The sequence below is a fragment of the Neodiprion pinetum genome, chromosome 2, assembly GCF_021155775.2.
Source record: "Neodiprion pinetum isolate iyNeoPine1 chromosome 2, iyNeoPine1.2, whole genome shotgun sequence".
In the NCBI taxonomy this organism is placed as follows: Eukaryota; Metazoa; Arthropoda; class Insecta; order Hymenoptera; family Diprionidae; genus Neodiprion; species Neodiprion pinetum.
Genome location: NC_060233.1, coordinates 9,260,801 through 9,280,625, shown reverse-complemented (window position 1 = coordinate 9,280,625; position 19,825 = coordinate 9,260,801). Strand labels below are relative to the sequence as shown.

Sequence of the window (19,825 nt, the reverse complement as noted above, 5' to 3'; positions counted from 1 at the left end):
ATACACAAACATATATACAACTCGTCTATCTGTGTATCTATCCTACGTCAGAGTGTGACATGCGAATGCATGTATTTGAATATCATTTCGTCCCGACTAGCCGATGAACAGACCGATTTAAACTTATTGGCCACACGCTCAACCTCGCGTTAATTAAGTCCTCTAGCAAGATGTTGTTTCGGACCTATATATTACGTGAATAGATGTAAGTATACCCTAGCGCAGAGGCTGTAGATGTGCTTTTAATGAATTATTTTTATCTTGCGATTAGCATGATCGAACCACAAACGGAAGTTTGCAAATCTCTCGACCGCTCGCTCAAACGATTATCCCAGAAATACTTTATTTGAAAAATAAATCGGATCAATCATTTACGAAAATTGCATTAACGTTTTGTATTTTACATTTGTACAAGGTACAACACTTGTTATTCAGTTGGATGACATGTAGATGCTTAGATTAAATAAAAAATTCAGAACAACGCAGCGGGTACGTATTGAAACTCGATGACAAGAACGAGTTTTGTTAAAAAATTGAGAAATATTTCTCAATCGAAATTCATTCCCATAATCGTGAGTACTCGTGATAAAATAGAATTTCTAAAATACATTTACCGATAATTCAAGGTGTCGATAAATACATTTCAATTCACTGCGTCAGGTATAGAGTGCTGAAAGATAAATAAAGAAACAAGAAGGAATAAAATTATTTTTTTTTTTTTTTTACCCAAGTCACAACGAAGAAGAAAATTAATTCGACATCGGAATTCTCATCAAGGTAAATTGATTTTATCACGGTTTCAGTCTCCGCCATCGTATTCTCGGGATGTATATATATATGTATACGTATATATATATGTATATCCGTTACTCGTGACAGAAGAAGTCAGGCAACGCGTTTGACGCGACATGTACGTGTATACGACGCTAGTTACCAAACATCCGTTAATTAGTCCAATTAGAATGACGATACGATTGCTTCTAATTAATTCTGAGAATGCAAACGAAGGTCCGGTCGGAAGGAGCAGGAGGAACGATGATTGCTTGCGTATATCTGGAGAAACGATCGCCTCGACGCTCCGAAACGTCAACGCGACGTACGCTTCTTGTACGCACCTTGATCGGTAAATAAATAAATAAATGAATGAATAAACGAGCAAAGAGTAGAAGGTGTGCAGCAGGCATGTCGCAGACGGTGCCGTGTGTACGAATGTACGTAGGAATTTACCTACTCGTCCCGATCCAGGAAATCGTTGACATCCGATTTTACGGTCGAGCATTCGATCGATGCTTATAGCTTACAGGCTGCCTTCCTGCAGATTAAACCTGGCCAATTTATATGTACATAACGCACGGTCAAGTTGTTTGTTGAGATTACTATTCCGTGGCTGCGTGCCAGGTGCGTGTGAACCGCTATCTGAAACCCATAACGCACCGACTCGGAACTGTATAACGTGTACAAGCTTTGTCGAGAGGAAAGAAGAAGAAGAAAAAAAAAAAAAAAAAAACAAAATGATAAAAGATTACAGTACGTAGAAAAGGAGCAAAAAACGCTGAACACGAACTCGGAATTACAACCGCTTGCAACTATGCGCCGTCAACATTAACACCTTATATACTTACTACCGCGGTTGATCGTTGAATTTCGCGAAAGATAATATCCCGCCAAGTTTATAGTCCTGAGAAAAGATGGATACTGCTTTGCATGAATTTACGTAACTATTGATTACGCCAGCACAGCTATATGTATATTCCTACAGCTGTAACTTGGCCTATAAATGCACTTTAAATACTCCGCTCTCGGAGCTTAGCTATATGTACGTGAGAAAAGTGTTACAACTCGATGAGAAATCGTTACACCGAACACGCGTTTTCCTTTGCACGTATAAACAAGCACTCGGTAGGCGGGTACTTTGATGCGAACACTCGTCGCTGCGCTGCATGTCAAGTATCTACCTAAGATCGATGTAAACGAGTTTGTTTAAATTACGCAATTCTGTAATTATCGACACAATCGTGGACACGGGATGGGCACGATATAAAATCGAGCTTGCACAGCGAGAAAATGTTTCATTGAACCGCGTTGAGAAGCTGTTAATGATGTGATTCGTTTGCCGGAGTATAATATTCCGATAATTTCAATAGAGATACGTATCTTTTATTATCTTAATCAAGAAAAATCTCAACCAGCCTGAATAATCGAAATCAGTTTATCATTCGACGCAAATGAAATTCAATTACCTAATTTTATACGAAACCAATAAATAGCTTTGCATTTGCTGCAGTGAGCTGTAATTGATTATTTTGAAATTCAATCAGCTTGTTTTTTCTTGCTAGTTTTGGGGATTGAAATATCGTGCCGGACTCTTACCACCGAATTTTGAATACCGAAAAGACGTGCTCGCGTAATTGCAACTGTGTGCAGCAGCAACCCGATAAAAATGCTAAACGAAGAGCGGCAGTAGCAGCATCGCGGAGATATGTAATTTAAATTTTGTTACGGATTCTTTATATGCGTAAATGATAAAGTGGTAAGCGAGTCATGTAGGAGTAAAAAAAAAAAAAAAGAAAAATTACGCACCGAAGTCAGACGTCTTGCGTATAAGGTATACTATAATACGAAAGGATCGAATTACGTTTAATCGGTTTTTTAATGGCCTGACCCGGTTGTGGCTTCTACATTCATGTAATTTTACGCATTTTAAGTATAGTCCGAGGTAATTGTTATGTTCAACCGAAGAAGCAGCGAAGCTCGTCGCTAATTCTCGATTAAAAACGATCATCGCAATTCGCGTGCGTTTATAAAATATACCTACATCGATATATATATATATATATATATACATGTACAATACAGAAATTACGTGCAAACTGATTACCGAAAATATATAGAGCAGCATTTTGCGAATCGTGCAACGAGTTAATGTAATATACTTTGTTCCTTATCCTCCGTGCGGTTTCTTTTTTCCCCTGCAAGCGTTTTGTTCTCTTTTTTTTTTCTCATTCTCGCTTAGCCGCACGGTTGATCGACTGATTAAACGCACCGTGTGCAGGCCTGCTTGCTTACTTAGACACGCGGACCGATACGCAATAGTAACACGTATGCAAAACTTGCTCGGGCTACAATCGAAGTCGTTAATTGTCAGTCTGATTCAATCTCGAAACGGCCAAATTGAATTCGCGTCGTTAGTTATTTTCGCACCGGCGAAATTGTCGACGGACCGTGTCCAAATATTCATTTAATGAAGACGAGGCGACGAAGCAGCGAGTTTGCAACCTTCGATTTACAGCATTTGTAGTGAAATTATAACCGCTAACGATTTATTTATTCGTCCCGTTTATCTAGTCGCTTAATTATTAATCGCAGCAGCTGTTAATCGTATTTTTTTCCGCCTGATTCTCGCCGGATAAAGAAAAAAAAAAACCCCCCGCCTCCGTTACTCTCGCGTTATTTTTCTTCTTTTCTTTCTTTTTCTTTCAACCGCGCAATTCGTCCGCTGTAAGAACGGATACACGTTTCAACTCGGTGTAATTAGCGCGTTTGGACAGTTGTAATACGTGTCACCGATTCTAACCGTTCTCGATACATGCGTGTAACGCGTTACACAGCTTTTTTAATTGCATAAGTACACACGGGGACTGCGCCAGGCAATCTAAACGCTCGTTATAATTTCCTATCCGATTCACGTACGGGTACGGTGTGTACCTTTATAACCCATGTTGTACCTACTCGCGGTATCGACTATCGCACGCACGCACGCACGCTTCGCGTTACACAGCATGCGAAGGTAGTGAATTAAAATAATTATTTCACCCTACGGAGCTCGTCGCAATTTCAATACCTACGTAATTCCCTTCGGCTATCTGATTAATGTTTCACGAAATATCCGGGCGCACCTGAAGAATTAAATGAAAAAAAAAGAACAATAAATTAAAAAATTGTAAAACACTTCTTGCATTCTATTGTTATATGATTTCAAAAAATTATTGTTTATAACTACTTGTGTGTAAATTTTAACCATGCAGGTTTAACTTTGAATTTATGGGTGTTGGTTTCAGGCCTACATTTGTAAGGGCGACGAGATGTTACGGCAATAAAAATCAAGGCTCACGGTGCGAAAGGGAAACAGGAATTAGATGGGTATGTATGTGTAAAGTTAGCCCGAATCAGGGTATTTAAGCATGAATATTAGCATGTTGAATTTAGCACGCTGTTTCACATGTACCTACTTTAAAAGTAATCAGCCGTTGGCTTGAGGATCGCGCGGATCGCGTGTTCGCGTTTTGACGTGCGAACAGAACAACGGTATGTAAACCGTGGTGCGGTTCACGTGAGTACAAAAGAAGCCACGAGTCGAATAGCACCGTTCAATAAAATCGCTTCTTAAGGAGGTTTGTTGGCCAAAAATCGATGCTTCTTATTGACTTTTGTTGTACGAGATAAAGTCGTACGTTGAGTATTTATCAAATAATTTTATTGGCAAGCTACGAAGGCCTTTGCAATGTAATAGAAGCAACATGATTGGGATGTTATAAAATAAAATATTGAACGATGCCGACACGATAAAACTTGTTTGAAAGATTCAACTAGATTTTTAACAATTTCAAAGTGGTATGAAATGAAGGATCTTTGATTATAATTTGGATATTTTCTTTCTTTTATATGATTTCGAATGAATATTCGTAGATTTTACAAATATAATAAAATGATAAGTACTCAACATGCGACTAACCTCCTTAACCCTTTGAACCAGTCATTATTGTGCTGAATCAACTTTTGTAACAAGATAGTTTTCTATGGTTTTTGGGGTCGCTGATTATGAATGTGAAATCAAATTTCTCAAGTTCGGGATGGCGGATACAATATGGTGGATCCAATATGACGGATGAAAATTTAGAATTTGATCGCAGGGATTTTCGGGGTCGCTGATTGGATTCGCCATACTAAATTTTCAAAATCTGATTTCAGATTCGTAATCAGTGACCCCAAAAGCTTACGATTTGTGTAAAACATGTATATGTATAGATAGGTAACTTTCTCGGATATGAATTATTCCTTCAATTTTCACGATTTTCACGAATAAATTTTTTTCTAACAATACACTATCCGAAGTAGGAAAAAACCGTAAAGCAATATGTTTCAAAGTTCTTACTACTTAAGAATACTTACCACCACGACTCAAAGGGTTAAGGCTTAATACGGTTGAAACAAGGAAACAAAAAATTTGATCTTACGTGCGAAAAGCTTCACGAATTTTGGCACAAAATTAAAGTGGTTTTTATTTATCATCACGCGGGACGGAGGCGAGGTTTAGAGGTGAATTCAGCCCGGATCGAAGGACGGTCGAGGATGAGGGGCGACTTCTAATATCCCCTCGAGACTTTCGGATCAGATACACATTGGTGGGGTTCGGGTATCTATTCAATATGCCTCCATTATTTGGGAGGTGATAAGGCGCGTGAGTCGAGCCCCTTCGCAGCCCAACCGAGGTTCTTCGCGGGCAGAAACGACGCTCTGGACCAACCGGGGTGGCACCCCCATCACCCTCCTACTCTGGGGAGTCGTGCGATGAGCGATAGCACCGCTGCCGACGCCTCGCTCTATCTGCCCCCGAGATATTCCACCTTACCCCCGAGCCGATTTCAAGGGCGCAAGCTAGAGCAAGCTACTGTAAGCTACTGCAAGCTCTGCTCGCAATGTCACCGAAAGCCTCTCGACACGCTATCGATTCGAGCCGTGTAACATCGGCTGTAGAAGCATCAATTTATTGTTTCATTCAGAATGTTACAATTACGAGTTTTTGAGTATTCGACCTGGTTCCATGTGTTCACGAAAGGAAAGGATCGATCATGAATTTAGATTATAATTTATTCGACATAGTGACATCATTTTTTTATTTCACTGATCCTGGGATTTTCTTGAATATGAGGTACATCAAGAGCATTCTTGTTCCTAGCCAGACCTGGTTCGGATCTTTTTGATCGAGAATCTTACAGTCTTTTAACAAATGCATGAAGTCACTTTTTTCCTTGCACAAGTAGCGATATGATTAATTTTCTATTTTATGACATGTTACGTTTGGTATTATTATAGAATTGTGTTTTTTGAGCAGTCTTATTTGTGCTATCGATTTTTTTCAGTATTAACGGGATGTTGAGTTTTAAATAATTTTGCTGGCCTTAAACTGGGCTTATACCATGATATACTTTTCCAAAGTGAAAATAGAGTGATATTTTTGAAAACTTTTTGAAACGATTCTCAAAATTCTTCGATCAAAGACGATTATTTTAGACCCAATCCGAAATTGAAACTTATTTTTGTTACATTTGTTTGACTGATTTCAAAAAAATAAAAATACCCAAATTAGCTTAATTTGGTATTTTTATCGGTAATTATTCATTTTTGTACTCCAAGCGGATGATTATACACATGCAAAAATAAATAATCTTTGATCGAAGAATTTTAAGGAATTTTTTCGAAAGTTTCAAAAATGTCATTATGGTTTGATCTTTGAAACTGTGTTTCTTAAAAAGAAATAAAAAAAATTAAACTGAGTTGGGAAAATCGTATAAAAAATTACGAACGAAATCGAAAATGGTTAGGGAAAATGATTTGTCGAGTTGGCGTGGAATACCTCATTTGGAAACTCTTTCAATTACGAAGCAATCTTCTTTTCTGCTATATTCGAATGTAACAACGCAAAGTATGAATTGTTACCGTCCTTGGTTAACATCGTACAGGTATGCGAAGTGTTTTGAAAGTGTAAAAATGAGCATATTTTTTGGACACCCAAGAGCTTACGCGTACAACCATGTTGCGGGAAGGCGTTGGCCTTCCTTTGGTGCACCGTTGAGAACACGATGTAGTTTCTAAAAAGGTTTTCCCGCGATATCTCGGCTCGTATCTAGACGCCGTGCGCGTAAAAGCGACCAAGGGTGCGTGGTATAAGGGTTCGCAAGGGTGTGTGTACAAGTAAGGGCTGACAATGGGCCCCATATGTTTGCGGGGGTGTATATCGTTGCCTACTACTTCCCCTTGGACCCCTGGGGATTCCGGGGCCTCGATCAACCCCTCAACTCTCGCCGATTTTCTTATTCTTCTCTTCGTTTTTCACCCCCTGACACCCCTGCGAGATTCTCCACTCGCGGCTACAAGGCGTTGCAAAATACTCTTGCGAATACATGCGTGGCGCACAAATCGTTGCGAAACGAACTCGAAGTGAAAGATTTCAAGCATCCTGATCACTCGGAGCATTGCAACTCAATTAAATTCATACGAAAATCTCATTATTGTAAATATTCGACGCTACCTAATAATTAGATATTCACGCGATGTTGTGGTTGTTAAAAATAATTGCCACATTTTATGCGGCAGTTCGCGGCACATATATTCTAATTTATACACACCTTCCTTGGGGAATCTGGGTCATCACGCATACGATCTAATGTATAATCGGTTTATCGCAATCTTTTCTATATTTTCACAAAATGTTTCTTGTAGAGTAGATACGTGGTAAAAACTTGGTTAGAGCAAGCCTTCTTTATTAATTAAGCTCGTCCGAAAGGTTGTGTACATAGTTAAATCAGATTGCTTTATAATATACATAAAACAGAGATAAAATACATACTCGGCTCTCGTAACATCCCACGTATGCTAGTTTTTGGTCTTACCGTTAATCTCATACCATGCGTGTACTAATAATATTTATATACTGCACATATATAGATGGCCATCTCACAGGACACACTAGTTAAGAGTACCTAATTATACTTGAACAGTAGATTTATTGTCTGACAGTTCCTACTTCCATGTATTTTAACATCGTGCTACCGGTTTCAGATTTCACTAAGAAAAATTTTATTCCCTCGTAACCGTAACACAGACAACAATTCTATTCTTTCTCTTACTCGGAATAGAATGATTATAACCACGTTAATGTGAATGTGATCGGCAAAAGTTTCCGATTGGACCCTTATCGGGTATCTCAGAGTGGTTCGAATGCTTGTAGCAAGATCAACGATGCTCTCTGAATGGTTTTCAGTTTGAGAAACGCCCTGTATTACATCAATCGAATTTCACGCTTGAGGGTAGAAATTTTTACCGCGTCTGTACCTTTCCACTCTCCGCTTTGCGGCTGGGCTGCCACAAAGCACAACAACTTGCTTTGGTTCCGCGATACCAGGCGAACGCTTATACTATGTTCTTTCCTCCTGGCGAACTTTGTACAAAGAATTTTTCTCTTCCTTCATATTTTTCTCTTTCACGAAACTTTCTCGCTTCGAAATGAACTTTTATCCAAACATCGCTATCCACGTTGCGCCTCCAATTACTGTTGACGTTTGTTACACGATGATGCAATGATGTGATCATGTGATTATGTCTAAGAACACCGGTTGATCATTCTAGAATCGAGTGTTCACCTGACTTCGGGTCGACTCTAATTGCTTCTAATCACATGTGTAAGATCTGACTTAAAATATACGTCATCTGTCACTCGGGACAAAACGTCATATTCGTCTGACGATTCCTTCCACTGAAAAAAATTTCATTTGCTATAGTAACTAGAAAAATTCCATAAAACAGGCATCGTGTATTTCTCTCAATGTACTGATTCCTGGCCCGATCACTTCTCAGATTCATAAAACGAGTCCTGATGTGTTCGCTTGTCGTAAGTTTGCCAAAATTTTAAGGAGCTGTGACGGTTTAGCACTAGACCCAGCAAACCTCGGACTGAAACGTCTGACGGTGTGTATTGGATTTGTTGGCGGTGTGTTGAACAAACGATTGCGGCGGTGCCTCCGGGAAACTTGAAGAACCGGGGCGTCGGTTGGTCTCAATACCCATTCTCCCGGTTCCGCTTGCTTCTCGCTCGGCGTTTCGGGCTTTTCTCCAGTCCGCTTCGGCAGCCGTTTCAAATGGCTCTACACCTCCGTTTCAAACTACCATTTACCATTTGGCTGCCGCTGGGATGGTGTTGAAATTTAGGTAAAGTTGACGCATACATATAACGCTTGCCCAGAAGTTATTATACCCTCTGTATTCATACTCCTCCTTGGGCGTATGCCTTTTCCAAAGCCCTGTACGATTAATTAAATCTCACAACAGAATTAAACCCGATAGTTTACGCCTCTTCGTTCCCTCGCCGACACTTTCGCGATATATTTCTGTTATTGGATATTTATTCGACGATGTGGAATGCGGCTTGAATCTGCGATTACACTTCTTCGAACGATTCCAGTATCCGGCGAACTGATCGGGTTAACCACCTACGATGCGGAATATCTGATTCATTTTTCGGTCAACGGTTCGGCGGACCCACGCCCTGCTCTTTTATTTTCCCTCTCTTCCTCGGTATATTCTTTTTTCAAAAATATGTTGACGTTGCGGCAAACGTCAATCCGTTTTGTTTGTTATACATAGTACGAGCGGCGCGTATACGCGCACGCATTTGAACAAACTAAAATCTGTTTCAGTAAACGGACTAAAGTAGAATACAAATATGTACCCAGTGATCGTCGAAAGGCCTCAGCGCGCTTTGGTCTCCCTGCGGTCTCGCTGCCGATCCTGCGGTCTGTCCACATACCGTATGTGGTCCTTTACGCTTGCGGTATGCTTCAGGCTTGTCCTTCTGCCTCTTGACGTGTTGACGTTTCCAATCTCTTATCCCCCCACGCATCCCCCAACTATACGTAGTCGTGTTCCAATACTTCACATCAGTTGCAATCCCATTGATGGGCTTATAAAAATTCTATAATCACGCACACGGAATGACGGGATTACTTGAAACAAGTGATATTCGTTTGATTCAACCAAACGCGGTGAACACAATATTACTCACTCGGTACCGCAAAATACTTTTGTTGGTTTAACAAAATTTAGACAGACGATTCGAATCGAGACAAATAAATATTCACATCGTCGCCCGTGACCAGACGTTTAGTCGATTCCATGACTTTTTTCTCTCAGTGATTTATACCCGTGAATGGTGTGGTTCGTGTATTGATACAACCGATTCGCCAGCGAGCAAGAAATATTCAACTCTTTTCGCACTTCGTAAACTGCTGGACAAATCAAATTCCACTCTGTCTTTAACGACTAAAAATCACGAGACTACAACGCAGTGACGCCGGGAGCTGCTTCTTGATGCGCGGACGAACTCCTCATTAGCGTGACAAACCACGGGGGCTTAATTATCGCAAGACGGGTGGCCCAGACGGGGTCGTCGTGAATCCTGCGAGCGTAGTTTCGGCAGGAGATGAGCCGACTCCCCCCCCCTCCCGTGTACCCACCGACGGAAGAAAATCATTTGCAATTAGGCAGATCGTTGAATCTTATCGAAATATCTCCGGATCTCTGTTGAGATTCAAACAGTCACGTCGTGTAGTTTGAAGGGTCTTCGCAATTTGCCACAGAAATTTGTACCGACGGAATTGGATTGCCTTGATCGTTCACCGAAAGCGCGGTGCAGGTATATCGAAGAGGTATTCTTCAACGATCAGCAAAAATCTCGGGAGTCTCAGAAATCAGATTCCAAGATTGACGTATTGGGATTTCCTGCCGGGCGGAATGCGCCTGGAATAAAGTGAGGCCTGATTCAAAGGGGGAATATATTTTGCGTATTATCCGTATCGTGGGAACGGAACTTGGACCAGCCGGGATTGAGGAACGCATACAGATAAGGTGACGCTCCGGTATTAATTGACGGGCGTCGCGACGCCGCCCCCCTGTGGCCGCGTTACGAACCATGGTTATAAGGTCCCTTGCAGACGACCAGGATCCCTTATGCAGCCCACGCACTATCTGCATTCTCTTCTTGCGCGCCGCGCATTATTAAGTTTGATCGAAGCATTCCAATGAGATCCGATTGAATAATGCGGCCAGATTTTATTCCGAGGGAATCTGGTCTGCGATCTCTATAGACTGCGGGAGGGCATTGCGAGGTGGGGGTTGGGGGGTGGCAAGCAGCCACCCGGTACCGACAATACACGTACATACCAGCGAGCTTTGCTCTCTTATATACTTTATAGGCACGTATACGTATTTCGGTTAGGTATATACATATATATATGTATGTATGTATATCGATGCCCTCCCAGAGTAAAACAATATTATACCTACCCACTGAATATTGAATATCAAATTGCGGCCTGTCTTTTCGCGAGGTGGGGTTATGCATATCAATGCAATTGCTCACGATGACATATAGGATATAACGGCGCTTAACTCGCTACTCCTGGGAACCCTTTTGCCTCGGAACTTGTATTTGTACTGATCATCCACCGGTACCGAGAATATTTATTCATTGCCGATTGGCCGGATCACTCTCCGATGAATTTCTATCGATCGATATTTAATTCGATTCCAATTTTCTCCATGTTATTATGCTACGCTTTAAGAAATTTGGTGACGTTTTTTGTTCAGATGACAAAGCAATTTTTCTGAATACTCTATTTGAGACACTGTGATCGAAATTATTGTGAAGGAAGCGGTTCGAAACTCTGTCTTTCGGTTTTAGGGAAGTCAAAGTGACTTGAAAAAAGCTTCGTGCAGGTAGATCGTGTGTACTAATTTCTATATTACGTACTTGAGTTGCAGGAATTACATTGTGGGTATATTTGAGTAATCCGATTTTGGAGAGAATTAAATTTGACAATAGTTTGAATATAAAACAGTGCAATAGGCAAAAATCTCAACGATTTCTTTGCCTGACAAAAAAGTTTGGCATCGTTATACGAAACCGGATTATCATCGTTATGTCGAAAATGATATTCCGTAAGAATTTAAATGAAAAGGTGGAGACCTGTATACAAAAAGAAAAAGAGTACGTGAAAAGTAAAGAGAGAGACATGCCGTGCAAGAATCAAGCGACTCGTAGAGTGGCGCCATCACCGGTAAAAGCTGACTCGTCAAACTACGCAGTGTCCATCCAGGACTATAGCGTGTGGTTGGTACACGTGACACATGTAGCCATACGAGAGTCGTTGGTCAGGTAGAGAAACGGCCGATGCAGTTACGAAACGGTCGCAAGAACTTGGTCGAATTTAACGAGATTGATTTGCGATGACGGAGAACGCGTCTTGACAGACTTCTCGGGCAATTAGACACCGAGCTAATTTTAGAAATGAGTTTGAATCCGGTATCGAGGAGTGCAGACTACTGATACTTACCGTGTCAGTCGGTTGGGGAATTTTTGTACGACAGATATTTGTATCCAAAGTGTAGCAGCTCCTTCATTTTCACCGACGTTTCTTTGTCCCGGTCACCTCGTCTATGAACTTTGTAATTTATTTCACTAGCTGCTTATCGCGACACTGTCACCGCCGCTTGATATTCCATGTTGCGAACCGTCGGCGAATCCACGATGTTGGACGAACCGTAGCAAAACTTTTAATGTACTCGAAAGAAGCCTCGCGACGCGTCGATGCCTCGAAAGACTACTGCAGGGACTGAAACTGGCCGAGGTAGCAAAGCCAGCTCGAAGGGCAGCTCTCAAAGTTGTTGGGTACAGGTCCGAGGAGCGGTCCTGCGGCCTGTCTCAGCGGACACGACTCGCTTCTTCCACCATCCGGCGGAATGTTAATAAGGAAGGTATCTCGGACGCAGTTTACGAACCTCCGGGGCTCCGCAGATAAACCTACGGCACCGTCTTCCCTTTGATCAGATAAATTTTATCCTCGTCTGAGGTAGGGCCGCGGCTTCGAGAATCTCATAGAATTTCATCGAGCCACGAGTTTATCACCAATGAATGATAACCGTCCTCAAGCAGGTATATACGTCCAACAATCGCTGAACCGGATAAATTTGTTGCCTGTAGTAACACTGCTACTTATATTCAAAATCGTTCCTCGGCAACAGTGATTTATGCGGCACTTAATGTACCTACTAGCTTCTAACAGAGCTGAGAAACGTGTATTCGTACGACATTCGCGTATAATTTTCAATTAACCTGATCAACTTAAGTACTATTAATGCTGGTGATACACGGAAAACTGACGTTCAGTATGTCTAGAATCATTTGGCGATAACGCGATTCAACGTAAGTATCAGATTCACTTATACCGTACGAGAAAAACTACTTAATGACGAGGATCGGGAATCGATAAGCCGTATTCATCAGCCACGGCTCGTAAACTATAGTCCGTGAAAATTTATTCCTAGCCATCGTTACTGTGGTTCGCAGACACCTATGTTGCGTATTTCACAGCACTGTAGACTTCGCAGATCGTTTTGAAGGATCGAAATCGATTGTCTTCAAGGTAAATCGACGAAAGCGTCTGTATAGAACTGGTCATTTGAATTAAGGTGGTACCAAAGCAGCCTCGAAGTAAATTTTAATGCGTACCGTTGGTGTGTCGATTTCTCTTGTTGGACACATGTTATGCCGTCGCAAGTTACACGTATCGTGCCCGCCTTATTCGTCTCTTAAGTTGAATTGATATTGACCGATGATGGAGGACTGTATTTTTTCGTACTAATGACTCGCTGAGCTCCCAACGTCCGGGGACGTGGACGAGGACGAGGACGAGGGTGACGGCGAGGGCTGGGTGATGGACAACGAGAACTCGGACGAGAATCGAGAATGCGGGCCGCCGTATAGCCGCCGGGCGGTTTTGCAACGGGTATGTAGTACCTGGTATACACCACAAGCCCCCTCCGGCCCCGTCCGCCCCTCGGCCCGTACGTTGCATGAGGAGAGGACGCGTGTCCCGGTTCAGTTGCGGAATGTTATCGCGTCGTATCGGCCATGTTTTCATTACCATTTTATCTCGATGTAGCCCGTTACTGAAAAAGTTATTTGATTTATCGGCTCCACTCTCGTACAAGCTTCACCTTCTACGAGCTCGTTCACCCAGCATCGCGCCCGAGGACATGAACACACTTTTTCGAAAACATATCGTTTCCGAATATCTTCAGAGCGGCTTAATCAGTCGGTACGTTATAGTTCGTCTCGTTGCAGGCTGATGCAACCGTGTCTTTAACGCGCGTCGAAATGTAATCCTGAATCATGTAGGCACAGTATCATTTCGAACTTCACTGTTACGATCTTTTCGGTTCGCCTTATAATTCGTTCTGGATAGGATCCACCATAAAATTGGGCCAGGTGGGCCTCTTCGCCCGGTGTTGGATTGATCGATGGCTCCGTGCTGGGAGTTTAGCGCGGCGGTATAGAGTGAGGGCCGATAATTCTAGGGTTATACGGGTATCCTTATTAAAGTGGAGGGACGACCGGTTGATCCTGATGGATCGTAATTCGAACCACTGGCGTAAAATTTTTAACTCACGCTGCTAGGGATATAAGCTGCAGTGTTTCAGTTCCGACTTACCACGTGTTGGGTGTAACTTTTTTCAACCTTGTTAGCGCTGTCCAACCGGGAATCCAGTTTCGGTTAGATATTGACGAAAATCGGCAAACGATTTGACTGAGGTAGTTCGCAGTTTCATCTTCCTCCTACTCCATTTATACTCGATCAGTTAACCAGATGAACCACTTACCATGAAAACGTACGCTTTGCTACAAATGGCAACTTTGAAAGCATGGAAATTGTAAAGCAGGTTAATTCCTTCGTCGATTTTCAAAACCAAACAAGGGTTCCGTTCGCGTTCTTGATCGTGCTAAACCATGTCTTGGGGTAGGTCAGTTTCGTGAGATATTTCCAGTCAATGGTTCAGTCAACGATGATGTCGGATTCCTGGATTGATCAGACGCGGGGATCGGAACATTTCGGAAAGTTCTTTATGATTCGACTAACACGATGACGGGGTAGGTACCTACTATGTACGTACTTGGGGGTCTTCTGCCATCCAGGCAAATGAGAAAAGTTTCAAGACTTTAGCCAAGAAGCAATTTTACCCAGCGTGCTCGAGCTTCTGTTCTGAAACTACGGTATACAGTAGGTATAGCATACGCGAGTATATACTTTTATACAGTTATACATTACGCGTCTATATATATTCACCTGCCATCTTCCATATCTACTGTTAAAAATTTTCTTCACAAAATTTACAGTATAAACGCGCACGTATCCAAGTGACAAAGTTCCCAATTCGCCCGATTATACGCTCGAAGGAACAAAATTGAAAAAACGAAAAATTGTATGAGAAACAGCTAAGGTCTCAAATGTGCTCTCGAAAAGAAATTTCTTTTTGGTTGTAATACAGTTCGGTGGATTCAACAGAAACCGAACTTTTCAACGAGCCCCCTTTTCATGCCATCGGGCACAAAGACATGGGTTGTTGTGCGCGTTAGCCTTCTCCCCGCCCCTCGCCCGTCACTAACTCTTACATTTGTCACTCTTTTAATCCCTATTAGATCAGGACGGATTTGATCTTCACCCTTCACCTACCCGCCGTTATAGTCGCCTACAAAGTAAAGAGTAAGCTTGTTTGAAAAGTGAGCCATCCCCAGAAGCACTCCGAACCCCGGGGGTAGACTGGGTTTCTACCACTCTCTGCAGCCTATCTACACGCTTACATATATGTATGCATAGTGTCTCGCTTTCAAACGTCATTCCGAGTACACCAAGTGAAACGCTCAACGCCCCCCTTGTTTTCGAGTGCGTCGCTCGTTTGCGCGTGTTTGTGTGCCTGTGTGAATACGTGCATAAATACTTGCATGTATACCCTCGAGTTCCATCATATCTACTATTTCATTGGACTAGTACTTTGAAAACGAATGTCGTTGAAGAGAATCGAAGGGTTTTAATGGATTTTCTTAACGTCTTCAATGTTTGAAATCAGATACAGAGTCTGAGCACGAAGCGTGGAAATTAGTAATCAAGTCGAGTCCAATTGATGTAGAAGATACTTTGACAGAAATCATTCCCGTTGTCAAGTTCTCTTTACGAAACTACGAAATGTACGTATGCCAGCTGCTCCTGATTCCTTGTACTATCTTCATTGAAATGACGTAGACATATCATCGAAAGAGTTTCACGTTCACCCGGTGAATCATCGTACCGAACAATCAGTGATGAAAATCTCAAGGATCTGTAGGCGAAGCCATTGACTTTAACCACTCGCGGCAACTGGTTTTACATTGACTGCGAGTCGGGGTATACTCGTATAATGAGCTGCGGCATGTCACGGATCTCTCGACTCCAACACGATCGTCCTTCGAAGGAGGATCGAACCGGTGTGCAAGAAGAGATCGTTGTTAAAAAAAACCTCCAGAGATACCTCAGTTGGAAAAAATATCGAGTTAATACCACCGTGACAAAGGTGACATACCTACTTATACACGTGTCTAATACCCGATTCCTGGTGACTTCCAATAGACGACGACTCCGTCTCTCGCTCACTCCCCGAGTCTTGTCTGTCCCGGAGACGTGGACAAGCTGGAGGCAGCCGAACAGGCGACACGTCCTAATTCTCATCACGAGTTACTAATCCTTTGAACGGATTACCAATTAAACACGTCGCTTCGGGTAGTGGGAGCCATGCGTTGGGGCTTTGGAACCCCGGTCGAAAACCCTCGAGCCACCAAACGTCGCGCCCGTACCCCGGGGTGAGGGGGGGGGGAGGGGGATCACTGTAACGGGTGTTACGTTTCAAATCTCCACGGCGTTTCGGTTCGCCCATTGTACGAAGGGCATTGCAGCAGCTAGTCGAGTAGAGTCGGCTGCCAAGTGGCGCGTATTTTCTGTCACGGCGGGAATCGGGGGAGCGAAACACGACACGCCGTGCCACCGATGACGGTGACGACGTTGACGCAGACCTAGTCATAGACGAGCTTGAAGGCCGATGATGACCCAACCTAGCAGTGAAGCCCGAGCCCTCGAAGGACCAGAATCTCCTCAGGCATTAACTTGTTACGTGGTCCATGGCTGTTTTATTTTCAAACCTACCCGACGACAGGCTCGCTCCATCTGTCTCCTCGTCTTGGTTATACGTATATAGTTATATACCCACTCTTCTCGAGGGAGAACCAGACCAGCACCAGACGAACCTTTCACCCGGGGTCCCCTTGACATTTCTATATTCTATTTCGAACGAATTATCCTCGAAAATAAACTGTCAGATTTTTTACTGAGATAAGAACACCGTGGCGTTCAAATAATCTTGCATTTCATCGCGCAGTAATTAGTCAAAATCACGTGCAATGACTGAAGCATTGACGCTAAAACATCGAACACGGTGCTTAAACTACAGTCTATTCTTTTTTTTTTTCTTTTCTTGGACACAGAGAAACCCGAGACGTCACGCATTTTTAGCGTACACAGGGTCAATTTCATCACTAACAAAATCGTTCGCGCGGCAATGTATTCGGTGACAGATGCGTCCTGGTCAATCCTGGCCCACGAGGGTCCCGCCGGCTTGATTGACGTATTTTTCCGTTTTCGTGATCCGGACGGATTTTTTCCCGAGTGAAGTGTTCTGTGCCCTCCGGCGAGGGGAGAGGGACGCGAACGTCAAATTTCTGACACAATGGCTGAAGCTAAAGTCGCCAGATACGATTGAAACAAAAAGAAGAGAAAAAAAAAAATTTTGAAATTTTATATCTGTTATAAATATTTCGAATAATAGTCTCGTCGATTGAGTACGGGCTGATATGGCTTGACGCGATATTACCAATTCATAGACAACCGAAAGCCGTTGGTGCGGGAGAGTCCAGCTCGATACTTGACCCCAAATTTCAACCCTCAACCTTTCACACTGTCCGGGGCTGTCGACTCGGTATAAGTAGCAGTACGATGACCACAGTGACTTATTGTTTGCTAACGATCCATCAACTTGTCGGATGGGATAAGAAGAAGCATCTCTTCTCTACGACGACGTGACCATGACTTATGGCCTCGTCATAGTCAGCTCGCTCGGTATGTACCTTTTGTCGAAAGCTTACAGGACCGAGGACCAAGTTTATTCCACGGTAGGCATGAGCAGTAAATAAAACTACATTATAGGTATAGCGTATAGCGACACGAATAAAATGTATATACATTTTTGCGATCATCATATTTCTCGGAACAATTTTCTCTGACAGTCATTCAGTCAGCGTATCGATTAGGTATGTACGTACAACGTATTCGAACACAGCTATTTAACGCAAAGAGTAAACATTTTGACATCGGTAGCTCCTCAGTTCCGAGTTACCACGCAGCCTCAGTGGTCATTATTCTTCTTCGCGAACCCGATCCCTCGTGAACTACCGCGAATTTCGGCGAGACTGTCCTCCCGTCAACAGGAGTGGGGAACGAATGACTCGGCAAGACTCCATGGCATGGGGAATAATAAGACGTTTCGTTCACCGCGTAGAAATCCCAGAGGTGATGGATGGACGTTCTGGTAACAAGGGGGCGATATTATCTCAGGTGACGAGGAAGTGGTCGCGCGTGCAGGAGGCTAGCTGGGTGATGTCACAACACCAGTTGGTTATCTCCAGTTCACACCTTTCGGCCGAAGTCATCTCGCTCCTACCGTGCCTGCGGGAGAGCTAGGCGAGGAATGAGGAACGGGGAACGAGGACAGTCACAGTGACTAGCCAGCGTCCCCCGGCCGGCGAACAATCCATATTGAAAGAAGTGCTTAACGAACTGTCGACGACGCTATTGTTGCCGCACTTGTTGTATGTACGTACGTTGGCGACTCTGCGTCCGGCGTGCCCATTCCTTTTATCGGATGTGCTGCCTGCGACGAGAGATGGGAGGTACAAGCCTTCCATTGCCCGGCCGTGTTGCTGCGAGGTAGAATCTCGTTTCGAGGGGTTGGTAGGTATGTATATCCCTCCCCATTCTACATTCTGCATTTCACTCTAATGCCTCGCCGGCGTTAATTAACTCCGGCATACTGGATTCAGCCCCTCAGGTTTCGCGTTCGTATTTACGTTTGTTTCACCCGCGTCCGACAGCGTCGCGGCTGGACGAACGCCCTCGGCTACCTAGGAGAAAGTCATGTCCTCTAGACGCGGAGCCGGGTTTTGCGGTCAGTTATCGAAGGCTGGCTGGGTACGCAAAAATTATACTTAATCAAGGTGTAAATCGGACCTCCTTTCCTGGATATACACAGTCGGGGGAGGACAATTTTTTAACAGCTGTATTATACAGCGCGGTGTCGTCAGCCATCTTCCCCGGGATTCATTAAGACTTTTATCGGGAAAACACAGAGCCGTCTATGTACCAATTCACTTAACGTAACCAATCTAAAAATGCTCATCAGCAATTTAAAACGACGACGGTTGGGAGGGTACCATACCAACGATCTCGTCGCTGAGGGGCGCGATGAGAGAGAGAGAGTGAGAGAGAGGGAGAGAGAGAGAGAGAGAGAGAGAGAGAAGGGAGCCTTGGAGAGAGGGATCTATTTACGAAATGCTCATCGACCGCGAACCGCTGCGGCCTTTTTAGAACGCTCCTCCCGGATTACTTTGATTCGTTTTGGTTTGCAGATTTTTCTCCCGTTTTCGCCTGTAGTACCCTCTTCTCCTCCCCCCCTCGGTCGCCTGCGTCACCAGATCCCGGGATTTCCTGCCAGCAGATAAACCCGACTGCTACGTAACGCGCGGCTGCAATGGCGGTTTCCGTAGGTGTCCGTGAAATCAACCCTTGTACACCTCGGTCCAGGCTTGCCTCGATCCTCGGCTAGTTACCGGGTTTTACGAACCGCCACCAACGCGGGCGTTGATCATGATGCACCTCTGGCAGGCGGACGTAAATCATGCGGTGTTTGCATAAAATATTAATAAGCGACACGAGTCAATCCGAGATTAGACCGATCGTGAAAGGGGATTGGCACGGCACCCCGCGAACCGTGTCCCCCGTCACTTTATCTATCTCGATTTTATATTGTTTGTGTTGGCTTTTCCCACGACGCGGTGACGAGGGGGTACCTCTGT

The 19,825-nt window shown here is 43.5% G+C and overlaps 1 protein-coding gene and 1 long non-coding RNA gene across 2 annotated transcripts in view; one reads left to right on the top strand and one right to left on the bottom strand.

Annotated features, from left to right (window-relative positions):
* Positions 1-12,275, bottom strand: part of Galk (N-acetylgalactosamine kinase) — a 75,375-nt gene extending 63,100 nt beyond the window's left edge. The window contains exon 1 of the mRNA XM_046611201.2: positions 12,168-12,275. The gene's annotated coding sequence lies outside the window, so the exon portion shown is untranslated. The remainder of the gene's footprint in view (positions 1-12,167) is intronic.
* Positions 1-19,825, top strand: part of LOC124211787 (uncharacterized) — a 90,116-nt gene that overhangs the window by 32,037 nt on the left and 38,254 nt on the right. The window contains exon 2 of the long non-coding RNA XR_006881515.1: positions 4,059-4,140. This is a non-coding gene — a long non-coding RNA (uncharacterized lncRNA). The remainder of the gene's footprint in view (positions 1-4,058; positions 4,141-19,825) is intronic.